This window comes from Lissotriton helveticus, chromosome 9, assembly GCF_964261635.1.
Source record: "Lissotriton helveticus chromosome 9, aLisHel1.1, whole genome shotgun sequence".
Lineage (NCBI taxonomy): Eukaryota > Metazoa > Chordata > Amphibia > Caudata > Salamandridae > Lissotriton > Lissotriton helveticus.
Genome location: NC_136070.1, coordinates 827,626,317 through 827,642,299, shown reverse-complemented (window position 1 = coordinate 827,642,299; position 15,983 = coordinate 827,626,317).

The window sequence follows — 15,983 nt, the reverse complement described above, 5'->3', positions numbered from 1 at the left end:
AGTATCAACGAAAGGACAACCATGAACTTAAATTGACAGCCTCTTTTAACCAACTGGGCTTCCGAATCTTAAATGAAAGATCAACTACAGACTCACCAGCAGCTTACACTCACTTCCCTCACTCCAGACTGGCTATTAGAGACTATATTTGGCTCTCGATTGCGCATTTTCACGCTGCACAAGATTTTGTTGTAATCCCCTCAGTGGCAAGTGACCATTCCATTATCGCCTGTCATATTTTATCATCGCAATGCCGTGGCCAAATATCAAACTGAGTGGAGAGGAGACAAATCTGGAGCCAATTAAGAAAATAAAGTGGTCAATTGAACACAAAGAAAAAATCGAAGAATTAAAATCAACCCTGCCTAGAGCTACTCAGGATAAAAATTATAATCTAATCCCAACAATATCCTGGGAACAACCTTTGGAAGAAATAACAGAAAAACTCACAGGGACAAAGCAAATATCACGTAAATCATATTTAAAAGTATATCATTTCACAAAACAAAAATAATTAATTTCAGCAACAAAACGCAAATTAAACAACACTATGCGAAATATCACCAATGACATCTTTGAGCATTGATAATCCCAAGAAAAGATGGCTGCAATTCATCAGAGTTACAGTAAAGCTAGATTCTCCCTTTGGAGAATGATGGAAAAAAACTCACTGGAACAAAGCTCATGAAATAATAAAGTCACAAGATCAGAAGAGATTCTGGAACTGGATGAACAACTGCTTTAAATCAAACCTGCAACCCATAGTCACAAATATCTCGGCTCAAGCGTGGATAGTTCACAGAGACGCTCCCTACGTGGAGTCGTCTATCAAAATACCATCTCGCTTCAAACCACAGTCTGGACCATGCAACCAGAATGAAATAACAGCTGATATGGCTATGCCCATCCTAAAGAAAATGCGCCCCAGCGGGGCACCTGGCCCGAATGGCATTCCACCAATGGTATATAAAGGGACAGTTCGCAAATGGGCCACCATCATGAGGCCACAATTCACTGAGTACAGATCGGGAAGGTGTATTCCTGAGTCATGGACGGGTTCCCGCTCAGTCCCAATAAAGAAAAAAGACATGCGATCGAACCCAGAAAATTACCTTATGATCTCCCTTTTAGATGTAGATGGGAAATGCTATGCCAGCTTGCTACTAAAAGAACAGACAGCTTGGGCTGAAACACATAAACTGATCCTGTACATGCAAACTTCCAAAAGGGATCTAGCATCGAAGACAACTTGATCTGTATGTCCCACTTGATAGAAACAACACTGGATAGGAAAGGGAGGGCACTCTATCTAGCTTACATTGATTTCCAAACAGCTTTCGATAACGTGGCCCGTTCAAGACTGTGGACGAAACTAAAAAACTGGGGCATTGATAACCCACTATTAAATGCACTAGTAGTTCTATACTCTGAAACCAGGGTCAAGATCAGAGTGCCCGCTGACTGGTCAACAATTTTGCTTGATCAAACTCCGATTGGTTTGTAGCGACTCTTAACTGCATTGCCGTCATACTGCAAAGTAAATAAACTAAAAATAAACACAACGAGGGGGGCGTGGCCAGCAACATGGCGGAGTAGGACGCGAGTTTGTCCTGCTCCGGACCGGGCGAGTGATCCGACACATCAAAAGGGGACCCAAGGTCCTGAAAACCTATTGATTCTGGTCCCAGGGGGTCCAGCTTCCCCCCCGGCACCTGAAATCGCAAGTGGAGGTGGTGGCGATCCCGCATCCTGCGGCGCTACGGGCCTCCCTGGAGGCCCGAGATCGGGATCTAAAATGGTGCCCCGGGCCCTCTGAAAGCCGAAGCGGGGAAGGAGACCGCGCCGGAACCCAGCTGTGAGCGGCAGCTGCCCCGGGGAGTCTCTCTGCCTGGCCCGGAGGTAACGAGAGGGGCCGGGGGGGACGCTGCTAGTCACCCCCGCGGTGGTGGGGGAGTTGCGACTGATAGCGGCGGAACAAGGGAGCGTCTTCCTGCTGGCAGCTGATCGGACCCGCGTGACCGGAGGTGGCGATAGTGGTTGGCGCTGTGGTCAGCCGGGCCTGAGGGGAGCGGTGAGGAGCCGGCGGTGCTGCAGCGGGCGAAGAGGCGAGCGGCCGGCCCACGCTCAGCTGACACCCAGGGAGCTGTGTGAAGCCCGGTGGAGCTCCGGAGCGAGTTGCCCCCCACATGAGGCCTTGGAGCTGGTGGCCTTCCGAGACTGCCTGAGTGAGGCGGTGGGGTCTCCCACACGATCCTGGAGGGGGCTGGGTGGCCCTTGCCCTGCCCACCATCTACTGAGGCCTCAGATCGGAGAGGCTGGCTGGGAGACGGCCTGGGGACGCTAATGGAAGGAGGTAATAGGAGCGCACACATGGAGGGCGGCTGGCTGGTGACCTGCGGAGAGGAGAGCTAAAGCACCTGGGGAAAAGTGGAGTAGTGGCACCAGCAGAAGCACCGGGCGAGCCCCTGATGCGCACAGTCGAGGGAAACCGACCTGCGTCTATACCGATTGAGAGAGATTGGCTGGGGATGCGGAGAAAGTGTGGTGCCCCCTCTATCCTGGCCCTGAGGGTGTGACCGATTGTGCCCCTCGGGTCGGCCGATCTAACTGCGACACCCCGCTCCATGTCCACCCTAGCCCCTTCCTCGGGCGGAAACGCTGAGGAGAGTGCCTGCTGGAGGTGGAGGTGGCGGCTGGGAGTGGGACAGGATTGACGAGTGGAGGCGGAGCTCCAGTCCGCATCAGGAGCTACTATGGAAGGTGGATGACATGGAAAACAGGGCAAGACACAACAACCTCCGTTTTGTGGGCTTTAGGGACGCAATTGAAGGCACAAACATGGCAGCGTTTCTCCACTCGTGGCTCCTGCGTACCTTCCCAAAAGATAAATTCTCTACCTGTTTCGTCATAGAAAGGGCTCTCCGAGCGCTGCTGGCCAAGCCACCGGCTGGAGCACGACCTAGGCCGGTCACTGCACGCTTCCTGAACTTTTTGGACAGAGACATGATTCTTAGGGAAGCTAGGAAACGTGGGGAAATCCGGTTGGACAATGCCCAGATAATGATTTTCCCGGACTATAGTAAGGAAGTGCAAAGGCAGCGACGCTCATATGACTCAGTGAAAGCAAAATTGAGATCCCTCCAAATTCAGTACATGCTATTGTTCCCGGACAAACTGAAAGTGATTTACAAGGACAAGACACATTTTTTCCTAACCCCAGAAGATGCCTGGCAATGGCTGGAGAAACGACCCTGGTTAACGAGACCCACTTCCGAGGCTCGCAAATCGCTCGACGCAGAGAGGCTGCCTGGAGGCTCCAGTGGGAAGCCTAAATCGCAGAGGTCGAGACAGGGCCACGGAGGACGTCTTCCCGGTGCGACTCCTTACCCCAAGTCTGGACCTGAAAGACAGAGAAGGCGAAGTGAGGGGTCCCTTGACCTTAATCGAATCGCGGGATCTTGGTTCTCCGGCCTGGCAGAGGCATCACGCTCAGATGTGGAGGGAGAGACTCTGGGCTCCTCGATGGAGGGGGAAGAGCAGGACAGACAATCGCTGCATCCTTTGGCAATTGAAATCAACGAGATGGAACAGGAACCCATGCCAGAACCTGTGGAAGCCCAGAGAGACCTCCAGGACTCCAATTCGTGAAGAGAAGACCGATGTGGCTGCTCAAACCTAGATACTGTATTGCCTGGAGCGTGCAAGCTGGACATTCCCCTCCTCCCCCGATTGGACTGTTGTTTTGATCTTTTGTTTTTCCTTTGGTTCGTGCCTGCTCCTGTGTATACCTTCGTATGTGGTGACTTTGAAGGTTTAGAGCGAGCTTTTTCTTTCCTTTGGGGCATCAGGGAATGGGAGGGCGACAGACCTCCATCACCCTATTATCTGCTATTTGGTGGGAGATGGTACAGCAGAGGAGAGGGAGGTGGGGAGGGGGGGAGAGCGGGGGGATTTCAAACGGTTGGGGGTGGGAGGGAGGGAGGGGGGGTTGCATGTTGGTTGAGGTTGTTTGTTAAGTTTTTTAAGCATGTCATGGTTAGGACCATTATCTACATCTGTGTTTCAAGCACCCAACTCCTGCTAACACAGAAGGTCTTCTTGTCTGATGTCCTCTACATTGACAGTCCCAGGGCGGAGGTCCAGGTTAATGGCTGTGCCAAGATCCTCACATGGAACGTGAACGGCCTGGGCAACAAAGTTAAGAGGGGGTTAGTCCTGGCCTACGTGAAAAGGATGGGGCCGGATATTGTCCTATTGCAGGAAACGCACCTTCAGGGCACCCGGTGTGGGTTCTTGGCGAGGGGATCATATCGAGTACTGGCACATGCAGGGTATACAACAGGCTCCAGAGGGGTTGCAATCCTGATTAAGAAAACACCTCCCTTTGTGGTTACGCAGACTTGGATAGACTCACTGGGGACCTACATGGGGGTAATGGGAACATGGGGACAACAGTAACTCCCAATCATTTCCATCTATGCACCACCAAAATTACAGGCCAGAACTCTGTCTGGCATCACGGATATCCTACTGAACACATCGGATACCTTGCAGGTGATGGGAGGGGACTTTAATGATATTATGTCATCTTTGCGGGACAGGTCGGGGAATCGACCTAGCGACTCTACACTAACTCCTCTAGCTAGAACCATCTCCACCCTTGGTCTAGTGGATGTCTGGAGGTGGCTGCATCCGGATGCTAGCACCTACTCGTACTTTTCAGGGGCCCATAGGGTGTACTCCAGACGCGCTTGCAGACTACTCACCACTTTGCTGCTTTCCCGCTTGCCCTGTTGTTGCGGGTACTCTGGACCCTGCCCCTTGACCCAGACCACCAAAGTGGTGTTTGCCTGCCCGCTGGGAGCCGACATCGCCGCATCTCCTCACGGCGCGCCAGGGGGGGACTACAAAACCCAAAAGCCCCGGCGGCGCAACGCGTAATAGATCCGCGCCAGGGGGTGCATAAATTACAGCGAGGCCTCACGCAGTGCGGGATGCACTTGCAGACTACTCACCACTTTGCTGCTTTCCCGCTTGCCCTGTTGTTGCGGGTACTCTGGACCCTGCCCCTTGACCCAGACCATCGAAGGGGTGTTTGCCTGCCTGCTGGGAGCCGACATCGCTGCATCTCCTCACGCCGCGCCAGGGGGGGACTACAAAACCCAGAAGCCCTGGCGGTGCAACGCATATTAGATCCGCGTCAGGGGGCGCATAAATTACAGCGAGGCCTCACGCAGCCCGGGAAGCGCTTGCAGACTACTCACCACTTTACTGCTTTCTTGCTTGCCCTGTTGTTGCAGGTACTCTGGACCCTGCCCCTTGACCCAGACCATCGAAGGGGTGTTTGCCTGCCCGCTGGGAGCCGACATCGCCGCATCTCCTCACACCGTGCCAGGGGGGGACTACAAAACCCAGAAGCCCCGGCGGCGCACCTCGTAATAGATCCGCGCCAGGGGGCGCTTAAATTACAGCGAGGCCTCACGCAGCGCGGGACGCGCGTGGGCGTGCCCGGGCCAAGGGCGGGCCCGCCCACGCGCGTCATAGCCCGGAAGAGGCTGGGCTGGGCCACCCCCCTTAATTCGGCGCTAAGGACACATGAGTAAGATTATATCTCCTAAAGTAGTGACTTATTGTACTGACTTCCTTACGCCAACAACTAAGATAGGTAAATGATTATTTGGTGTGTGTTACATGTCCTCATAACCAGGTAATATTTTTGTGCATACATAGACAAGGGAGATTAATTCACGACCTGGCAAACCCAGGAAATCAGTAGTGGGAGGGACAATCACAGGGACTTTAGATCAGTTTATAACTAGGGCCGCGACAGTCTTAGAGCGTGAAATAGCAATCACTGAGCGACGCTTGTCGCTAGAACCCCTCTATAACAAACGCTCTTCCCTGGGACCAATCCAGTTAGCTATTACTCCCCCTACGCATTGCACAGATAGAGACCTTAATGATGTGCCCAGTACTCCATCACAACACCAGGCTTTGACAGTTCCCCGAGAATCAAGTAGGGAGTCTACCCGAGATGATCCAAGTATCGACTCCATTCTAGAAATTATAACTGAAGAGAGTGCTGCATGTCCCTCTTCAAACCCGACCATTAAAGATAGCGTACAAACCATACCTCAAGGGCAGGGTCCCACTTCAAAAAGAAAGCGCGGGGGGACAGACACAGGGGAAGGTGTGCTAAAACAGCAAAAATATATATAAGCCCCCCTATGGGAATTCCACGAGTAGCAAAGAAAAAATTGGTAGATTCCTTATCCCCAATGCCCCAATCTACTTAAGACCTAATGGAAAAAATTGAACAACTAGTGAAATTCCTCATAATACCACTTGTGGAAAGAGTAAAGAGGATAGGTGAGACACTGGGGTCTATAGCGGAAGTGACCGTGTCAAACACTGCACTATTAAAGAAACTGTCAGACCACTCACATAACCAGAACCAGAATAAAGTAAGCAAAATAACTGGGAATGAGAAAAGTATTGAACTAAATGGAGTGGTTCCCCCATTACGATCCCCGCCGAACATATGGGCCCCCTGAAAATGGCAACTGGCCCCCCATTACCTAGGGAGCAAGGTACTGTAGGACAGGCCAACAAAGTGGGATTTATAGACAAGGAATGCCCTGTTGATGTACAATTAAAAAGAACACTACCACGTATCGATTTGCCGCCAGAGGCAGCTCCATACGTTGTTGTCCTATCTGGGGTCCCTGAACTAGCTAACGGGAAAACAGAAGGTTATCACGAATTAAAGAACAAAGTAGTATATTAGTTAAGCAAGAACAGACCACTTCCACCAAGTATAGACGGCGAAATTCTACATGTACGGAGAATAGGATGGGTAGGGCAGAGGGCAAAAGACTCACAGGGGGATTCTATTATTGTTAACTTCAGGGATAGCCGAGTAACTACTTACATTAGAGACTGGAATCATCAGAGAGGTGACGGAGGCATATTCACACGGGACTTAAGTTATTTCTATCCCCGATCAACATCTATGCCACCGACAAGATATCAACCCGGAAACCCTTATGTAGGTAGTACAGCTGACCCTAGTTTTAATGGCTTCAATATCCCAACCTTCAATCGATTTGCCATGCTCTCAGGATTAGAAGCGGTTGACTGACTTACCAGAGAGGTCCCTAAATACTCTGAGATACAAATAACTCCTGAAAGAGTACCTGATGGTGTACCATTTGTAATCAAGGTGCCTAGGGAGGGGACAGCTGAGTCGTATCCTGCTGAACAGGATATCTTAAAGATAGACTGCACTGGAAGAAAAGGATATAGTAAACACATAGAGAAGGATGGACCCATTACCCTATTGCCGCACTAGTAGAATATAACTCCGGTGAACCTGATGTACCCAAGAGACTTCCCATAGTGGGAGATTTACCGAGGGAGCCTCCCGAGAGGAATGGCCATGTTAACCTATGCAAACGAAATCTGCCAAATGGAGTCTCCCTTTGTGCCGACATTTAATGGCAGGGATGCGTCCACAACAATTGATTTTATTTTATTTTCCGTTAGATATGGACGCCAGATCAAAACCTGTAAGAACCTTAAGATCGCACTCAGCGACCACTACCCTTTAATTATGGAGATTTTAAACCCACACTGGGATTCTGGCAGAGATAACACTAGGAGGCAGAGTGTTCCAGATGTAATTATGAGTAGAAAAAATGTTTACTCATTAAATGGAGCAAGTTGGTCCCAGAAGACTTTATTCACAAATTGATCTCAAAATGCTCAACTAGTTTTTTTACTTGTCTGGATGAAAATTCAGATAGCCAGAGTATTATTAATCACTTCCATATTATTGCAACATATATCAAGGATAGTTTATGGGTGGAATTAAAAAATCGTAAAGAAAAAACTGTGAGTTGGTTTGACTCAGCATGTACAAAGGCCCACTCTAAACTTAAGAATGCTCTACATGCTGTCCCCCGTGACCCTTTACTTGTTAGGGAGTTGCGGAAACTATACAAAGAGTCGCTGAAAAAAAGGAAAGCGGATATTAAAAGGGACGGCTGGGACTCATTATGTGAGGCCTCACAGAGCAGGGACTCATACGCTTTTTGGAAAGCGGTGAATGCCCCATTCTTTAGTGATAACACCAAGGCACGAATTGAAATAGCGATCCCAGAAGAGGAATGGGTAAATCATTATGCCCAGTTGTATAGTACTCCGCATGGGGCGCAGCAAACACAACTTACATCGACAGCGGTAGAGAGGGTAAAGGGTATGAAATTGGATGTCACCGTGGAGGAAGTGATTTTAAGCCTCCAAGCAACCCAGGGAGGTAAAGCTGCGGGCCCAGATGGAGTACCAGCTGATCTGTTTAAAAATAACATGGATCTGTAGGGGCCTATTTTAGCGCAACTATTTAATGCCACCTCCAAGTAGGGCTTAAATCCATCATGGTTTACATCTGTCATTGTACCCATTTTTAAAAAGGGAGATAGACATAGTTGTATGTGCTATCGCCCCATCTCGCTACTGGACTCATCCATAAAAATCTTCGGTAGAGTTATTTTAAGTAGATTACAAAGCTGGGCGGAAGAAAATTCTATTATTAGTGACCTTCAGTATGGGTTCCAGAAAGGGGTAGGAACGGTAGATCAGGGCCTAAACCTATTCATCCTACAACAAAAATATATTAGGGCTAGGAGGGAACGCATCTTCTTTACATTTGTTGACTTAACGTCAGCGTTTGACTGCGTTTCACATAGCAAATTGTGGTTGATACTAGAAAATTTGGGGGTAGAAGAAAAACAAATTTATTTCCTAAAGGAGCTTTACTCAGGTGCCACTGCATCAGTGCGATATGGAAGAAACGGGGAGTGTACAAGATCATTTGGCATAGGGCGTGGGGTACGCCAGGGGTGCGTTCTTGCTCCCTTTTTATTTCTAGTTTATATTAATGACCTTGAAAAAACATTACTCCAGGTGTGCACGGATATGCCTATGGTAGCAAAAAGATCAGTCCCTGCGCTCCTGTATGCTGATGATGCGGTCATAATGGCTCGGACGTCCCTTGCCCTACAAAGACTGATAACATCCTTTAATACATTTATGTCAAATTTAGACTTGAAAATGAACTGCACAAAAACGTTTTCTATGAATTGCGGCCCTGGTGGTAATAAACGGAAAAACAATCATGTATATTAATGCAAGTCCCTTGGACTTCACCCCCACTTTTCCATATTTAGGTATCCTGTTCCATGAATCCGGTCTGTGATCAAGTGCAATAAAAGCAAGAAGATTTATGTTTTGTAAATCAATAATGGCATTAAAAAACGTTTCTAAAAAAATGGGGAAAAAGCCAATTAGGGAGCTTTTAAACATTTATAGTGCTACGTTAATATCAATTGCTGTCTATGGCGCAGGTATATGGGGATATGCCAATGTGAAATGCATCCAGCTAGCAGAAAATATGTTTTTAAGATACATCCTAGCTGTACCTGAGAGTGTCTCAACTTACATTTGTCCCTCGGAACTCGGTCAACCATATATTGAGGATACCATCAAGGCCCAACCAATACTCTTGTGGCATAGGGTCTGGACAACCGAGGAGTGTGTTCTGAACCGCACTATCTTAATGGATGCGATAAGCTTAGATCATGTGAGCAGGATAAGATGGCTCTCCTATGTTAAAGAATTTCTTGTGAAATTGGGCTGTCTTAATTACTATGACGATCCGCTCTCAATGTGTTGTATCTCCAGGAAGGAGCTGAAAAATCAATGTATGAAGTACCTGGAAGAGATAAGAGCCAGTGATGAAATGAAGAAAAAGACAGTATTAGCACATCAATTATTAATGACCTCGGGCAAATTACAACCATATTTAACTTTATGTATGAGTGATCGCGAGAGTTTCTTATTAATACGTTTTAGGTTAAATATTCTTTTTAGAGTTTTTAGCTTCCCTGATATGAATATTTGGTCATGAGAATTGACTAAATGTCCTTGTGATGACTTATCAGAACAATCAGATATTCCTATTTTATTCTTCTGCAAGTTTTATACATGGCCACGGAAGAGACTGATTGTCCCCATATTGAAGGAGATGGGAGTGAATCGATGCCGCCCCACTTTTTTAGTAATGCAGAAATTAGACACTATATTAACAGTTGCATCTATTTCTGAATTTTTTAAAAATGTTTTTAGATTGCGGAAATCTATTTGTATCTGAGAATCTCACTTTTTAATCCTTATGTGATGCTCATCTTTTTATATTGCAACTTTTGATTGTAGTTTTTAATCACTGAAATCTGTGTGTACTTTTATGGTTGTTTTACTGATAATAACCGAATAAAGTTTTTAATGAAATGAAATACTCCAGATTAGACTATGTCTTCCTGCCGCGACGGGCTCTCAGTGTGGAGGATGTGGCGGAGAATCAAGAGCGAGGTACTTTGGACCATTCGCCTCTTCTGGTGCGGCTGGGGGGGGAGGCGTACATTGGGAGGGAAGGGATGGCATCTGTCTGCGTGGGACCTGCAGAATAAGGACCTAGTGAAGGGTCTCAGGGCAGATGTAAAGGTATACTTTGCTGAAAACATAGGATCGGTTTTGTCAGGGGTGGTTATCTGGGAAGCCTTCAAGGCTGTTCTGCGGGACAGGGCCCAGAATAGACTAGCCTGGGAAAAAAGGAAAGTGCAGGAAGAGCTACAAACTTTGGAAACCCAGATTCTAGAGCTAGAACGTGGACATGTGGCTGATAGGGACACACAGACTCTCAGACTTCTACTGGATAAGCAACAGCAATACAAGGCACTGGTGACGGACAAGGCCAAAACACAAGCATTAGCGACCCTTCACAGACTGTACGACGTAGGGAACAAGTCGGGAAAGCTCCTGGCGTGGTTAAGCCGGAAAGAGCAGGAGGCCTGATGGGTAGAACAGGTGCTTGACAAACAGGGGTAGCTTCGGCGGACTGATGTCCAGATAGTTCAAGCCTTTGCCGCCTATTATGAAGATTTTTACAAAGCTCGGGACCTGGGAGCGCTAGACGATACACTGACGTACATTGATCAAATTGACACCCCTGTTCTATCTGAAGAAGGCCAGCTGGACCTGGAGGGTGAAATAACAGTCGCAGAGATCAAAGAGGCCTTGACTAAACTCCATCCGGGGAAATCTCCGGGCCCAAATGGGTTTCCCGCTGAATTTTTTTTTAAACTGCGGATTCCTTGGTAGCCACCTGCTGGCCCTGTTTGAAGGGGCAGCCCAAGAGGGCATCTTACCGCCAGACCTGTGAATGGCCACAATTGTTCCGATCTATAAGCAAGGTAAACCCCCCGAGGAGTGCGCGTCGTTTCTCCCCATCTCACTCCTGAATGTGGAGGTTAAACTCCTGTCGACAATATTGGCCCTCCGACTGCGGCCGGTAATTCCCGACCTGGTCCACTTGGATCAGACTGGTTTCCTGCCGGATAGGGCAACTAGGTTGAATCTTAGGAGGACCCATAACCGGCTGATGGAGGTGCACAATCGTCAAGACCCCCATCTGTTTTTATCCTTGGATGCCGAAAAGGCGTTTGATGCGGTGCATTGGCCGTTTCTCGAGGGGGTACTACTCAAGTTTGGATTTGGCCCCAAGTTCCGACAGTGGGTGAGGCTCCTCTATACGAACCCACGAGCCAGAGTAAAAGTCAATGGGGTGCTATTAGAGGACATCCCCATTAGAAGAGGGACCCGGCAAGGGTGTCCCCTGTCCCCATTGCTCTTTGCCCTTACTATAGCAGTAGTCGTGTGTGAAATTAGGCAGGAAAAAGAAATTAGAGGGTTTAAAATTGAGCTGACGGACACGTATGAGGAATAAATATCGCTATATGCGGATGACGGCCTCTTGTATGTCACCCATCCTGCCACCACAATCCTGGTGTTGTTCACCACGCTGAGCCGATATGGCGCCCATGCAGGTTACACGATAAATTGGCATAAGTCAATCTTATATACCCCCGGCGGTGGGAGGGCTGGTCCCTCCTGCCCGGTGCGCTCAGGATTACAGACAAGGGGTTTATGTACTTGGGGGTATACATAACCTTGGATAGAAACCTCTCATACCAGAAGAACGTTAAGCGGGTGCTGGAAAATTTTGTCGATGACGCTGCCAGGTGGAAGATGCTCCCCCTTACGATCCTAGGGTGTGCTGCCATGTTTAAAATGATTACGCTACCGCGGTTCCTGTGCACCTTAAAAAACAAAATATTTCCCACTCCCCGGCAGGTTTTTCTGACGGTATACAACCATTACCACGCAACTTTTACAACGACCTACCTTTACCACGCAATTTTTACAACGCAGGATCCATTACAACGAAGTACCATTACAACGCATGTATTTACAACGCAGATACCTTTACAACGCATACTATTACAACGTAAGTATTGGTAAGTATATAATTTTATTAAAAATATTATAGGTTTGGGTTTTTGGGTAAAGGGGTATTTTTAGGGTTCAGGGTCAGTTTTTAGTTTTTGGGTAAAGGGGTATTTTTAGGGTACAGGGTCAGTTTTGGGTTTTTGGGTAAAGGGGTATTTTTAGGGTTCAGGGTCAGTTTTGGGTTTTTGTGTAAAGGGGTATTTATAGGGTTCAGGGCAAGGTTTGGGTTTTTGGGTAAAGGGGTATTTTTAGGGTTCAGGGTCAGTTTTGGGTTTTTGGGTAAAGGGGTATTTTTAGGGTTCAGGGTCAGTTTTGGGTTTTTGGGTAAAGGGGTATTTTTAGGGTTCAGGGTCAGTTTTGGGTTTTTGGGTAAAGGGTTATTTTTAGGGTTCAGGGTCAGTTTTGGGTTTTTGGGTAAAGGGGTATTTTTAGGGTTCAGGGTCAGTTTTGGGTTTTTGGGTAAAGGGGTATTTTTAGGGTTCAGGGTCAGTTTTGGGTTTTTGGGTAAAAGGGTATTTTTAGGGTTCAGGGTCAGTTTTTAGTTTTTGGGTAAAGGGGTATTTTTAGGGTTCAGGGTCAGTTTTTAGTTTTTGGGTAAAGGGGTATTTTTAGGGTTCAGGGTCAGTTTTCGGTTTTTGGGTAAAGGGGTATTTTTAGGGTTCAGGGTCAGTTTTGGGTTTTTGGGTAAAGGGGTATTTTTAGGGTTCAGGGTCAGTTTTGGGTTGTTGGGTAAAAGGGTATTTTTAGGGTTCAGGGTCAGTTTTGGGTTTTTGGGTAAAGGGGTATTTTTAGGGTTTAGGGTCAGTTTTGGGTTTTTGGGGTACAGGGGTACAGGATAAAAATTAAGAAAAATTAAAATTAAATTCCATTAAATTAAATTAATTAAATTAAATTAAATTAAATTAATTACATTAAATTAAATTAAATTAATTTAAATTAAATTATAATAATTTTAATTAATTTACATTTAAAAAAAATGATATACTTACCAATACTTACGTTGTAATGGTATGCGTTGTAAAAGTATATTCGTTGTAAATACATGCGTTGTAATGGTACTTCGTTGTAATGGAGCCTGCGTTGTAAAAATTGCGTGGTAAAGGTAGGCGTTGTAAAAGTATGCGTTATAACGTCATACATCCTTTTCTGACATAAATGCTGAATTGAGATCACTGCTCTGGCTGGGGAGACAATCCAGAATATCCTTGGGGACCTTGCACAGGAACCAGTATAACGGGGGGGATCTCCCTGCCGAATATTGAAGCCTATTATTGGGCGGAGCACCTAACTCCTATTAATGAATGGTTTCACGCTCCAGCAGACCATCCCACATACAGCTTAGAGAGGAGGACAATGGCACAGCGCAACTGGGCAATGGGGAAGGAAAGATTGCATTCAGCAACAAGGGTTACGCAAGGGATATGGGAGAGGGCGACTAGAGCAATTGGTTGGACTCATACACCAACGAAACAGACACCAATATGGCACTGAACATGGTTAAAGGAGCTGAACAAGCTGCGAGGGTTCAAGAGATGGAACGACATCGGTATCTCCGTACTGGGGGATCTGACGAAGAGGGGGGGACCTAAAGTCATTCCAGGTCTTGAGGGCGGAGTACGGGCAGCACCGCACACTGTACCTCAGATATGCGCAACTGCGACATGCATGGCGGGCGGAGGGGGCGCTTGCCTTGCCCCTACCAGAGTATGCCCCGCTCGAAGGACGCTTACTGCAGGAACGCATCCCTTGCAAGATAGTTTCCCTGACCTACAGAACACTGATCTATAATATGCCGGATGAGTTGGTAAAGCTCAGAGAATCGTGGGAGCAAAATGTGGGGGAAATGGATACAGTGGATTGGGAGGCAGCCTTGATGCATCCAAGGGAAGTCGCAATTAAGTCCCGTATGCGGCTTTTATAATATATAAAATACTGCACAGGGTATATTATGACAGGGTGCGGTTGCACCGCATGGGGTGGGCTAGTGACTAAGCATGGGCGTAAAATCCGCTCCGCTCGCGGATTTTTCGGATTTTCGGCAAATTCGCAATCCGCGAACGCTCGCGAATTTGTCGAAAATCCGTGAATCCGCTCGCGGCGGATTTTTTGCTTGGTTGCGGCGCGCGGCGTGGTGCACGGTGTTCACTTTCCGTCATTTAGCGTTTGCCGAGTTGTTTTTCTTTGCAAGTGACGCGCCATTTTAGATCTTGCTGCGTGTTCCCGCGGGAGTTTGGCGCCCGCGAATACGTAATCGCGGCTTGCCACCTTGCACAGCACACCTCGCGAGAGTTCGCAATTGCGAACACGTAGTTGCGGCGGAAAGGAACAATCTCGCACTTGCGAAATAGAGATTTTGCAATTTCGCGCAAGAAAATCACCAGCAAACAGGATAAACCTTCAGAAAATTATGATTTTTATCAGAATCACTCCTCAGGTTGACATTTGCATGGCCTTTTTTTTTGCAAGGAGTCCATTTTGGGGGGGGGGGAGGAAGGAAGTGCCCCACAGTCTCCAACTTCCTGTTCCTGTCCAGCAGGCTCCTCCCAGTGCTTTGTCCATCTCCTGGTCACTTTCATTTGGATCTGGAGCTGGAAGGATTACTTTTTGTGGGTGCTGCTGGATATTTGGATTTGAGGCCTTTTTGACTGTCTTTGGATCACTTTTGGATTAGAAATCAACTTTCACAAGTAAGTTCGTTTGGGGCATTACAGTTGCTGCAAGTAAAATTTTGGAACTTTTTCAGAACATTAAATAAATTATATTGTGGGTAGCCACAGTATCCAGTAGGACCAGGGTTGGTTAGGGGTGCATGATACAACTGTTTTGTTGAATTTAAACACCATTGAGGCCATGGATGGGCTGGGATTGTGCTGATTTTTGTCCTTTTTTTGGGCCTGCTGGTGGGGCCCTTTGCCCAGGGGTGGTGAGTGTTGCATGGGCCTAGTCTTTCTGTGGGGTGTCTTCTTGAATTTAAACATAATTGAGGCCATGGATGGGCTGGGATTGTGCTTATTTTATTGTTTTTTGTCGTTTTTGGGGGGCTGCTGGTGTGGCCTTTTGCCCAGGGGTGGTGGTGCATGGACTGAGTGTGCCTGTGGTGTGGTCTCACTCTCTTTAATGTAAACATCATGGATGGCATTGGATTGTGGTGATTTCTGGCTGTTTTTCTGTTTTTTGGGGGTGTACTGTTGATGTGGACTGGCCATGTGGGTGGTGGTGGTGGCCATCTTGAGTGCTGGCTGGTACAGGCAACATGTGCTTGGGGTGTAAGGGGCCATTTTGAAGAGAGGCAGTGTCTGAGGCATGCACTTATTTTGCCTACTTTTCATCCATTATGCCCAGGGGTAGTGAGTGTTGCATGGGCCTAGTGTTTCTGAGGGGTGTCTTCTTGAATTTAAACACCATTGAGGCCATGGATGGGCTGGGATTGTGCTGATTTTATTGTTTTTTGTCGTTTTTTTGGGCCTGCTGGTGGGGCCCTTTGCCCAGGGGTGGTGAGTGTTGCATGGGCCTAGTCTTTCTGTGGGGTGTCTTCTTGAATTTAAACATAATTGAGGCCATGGATGGGCTGGGATTGT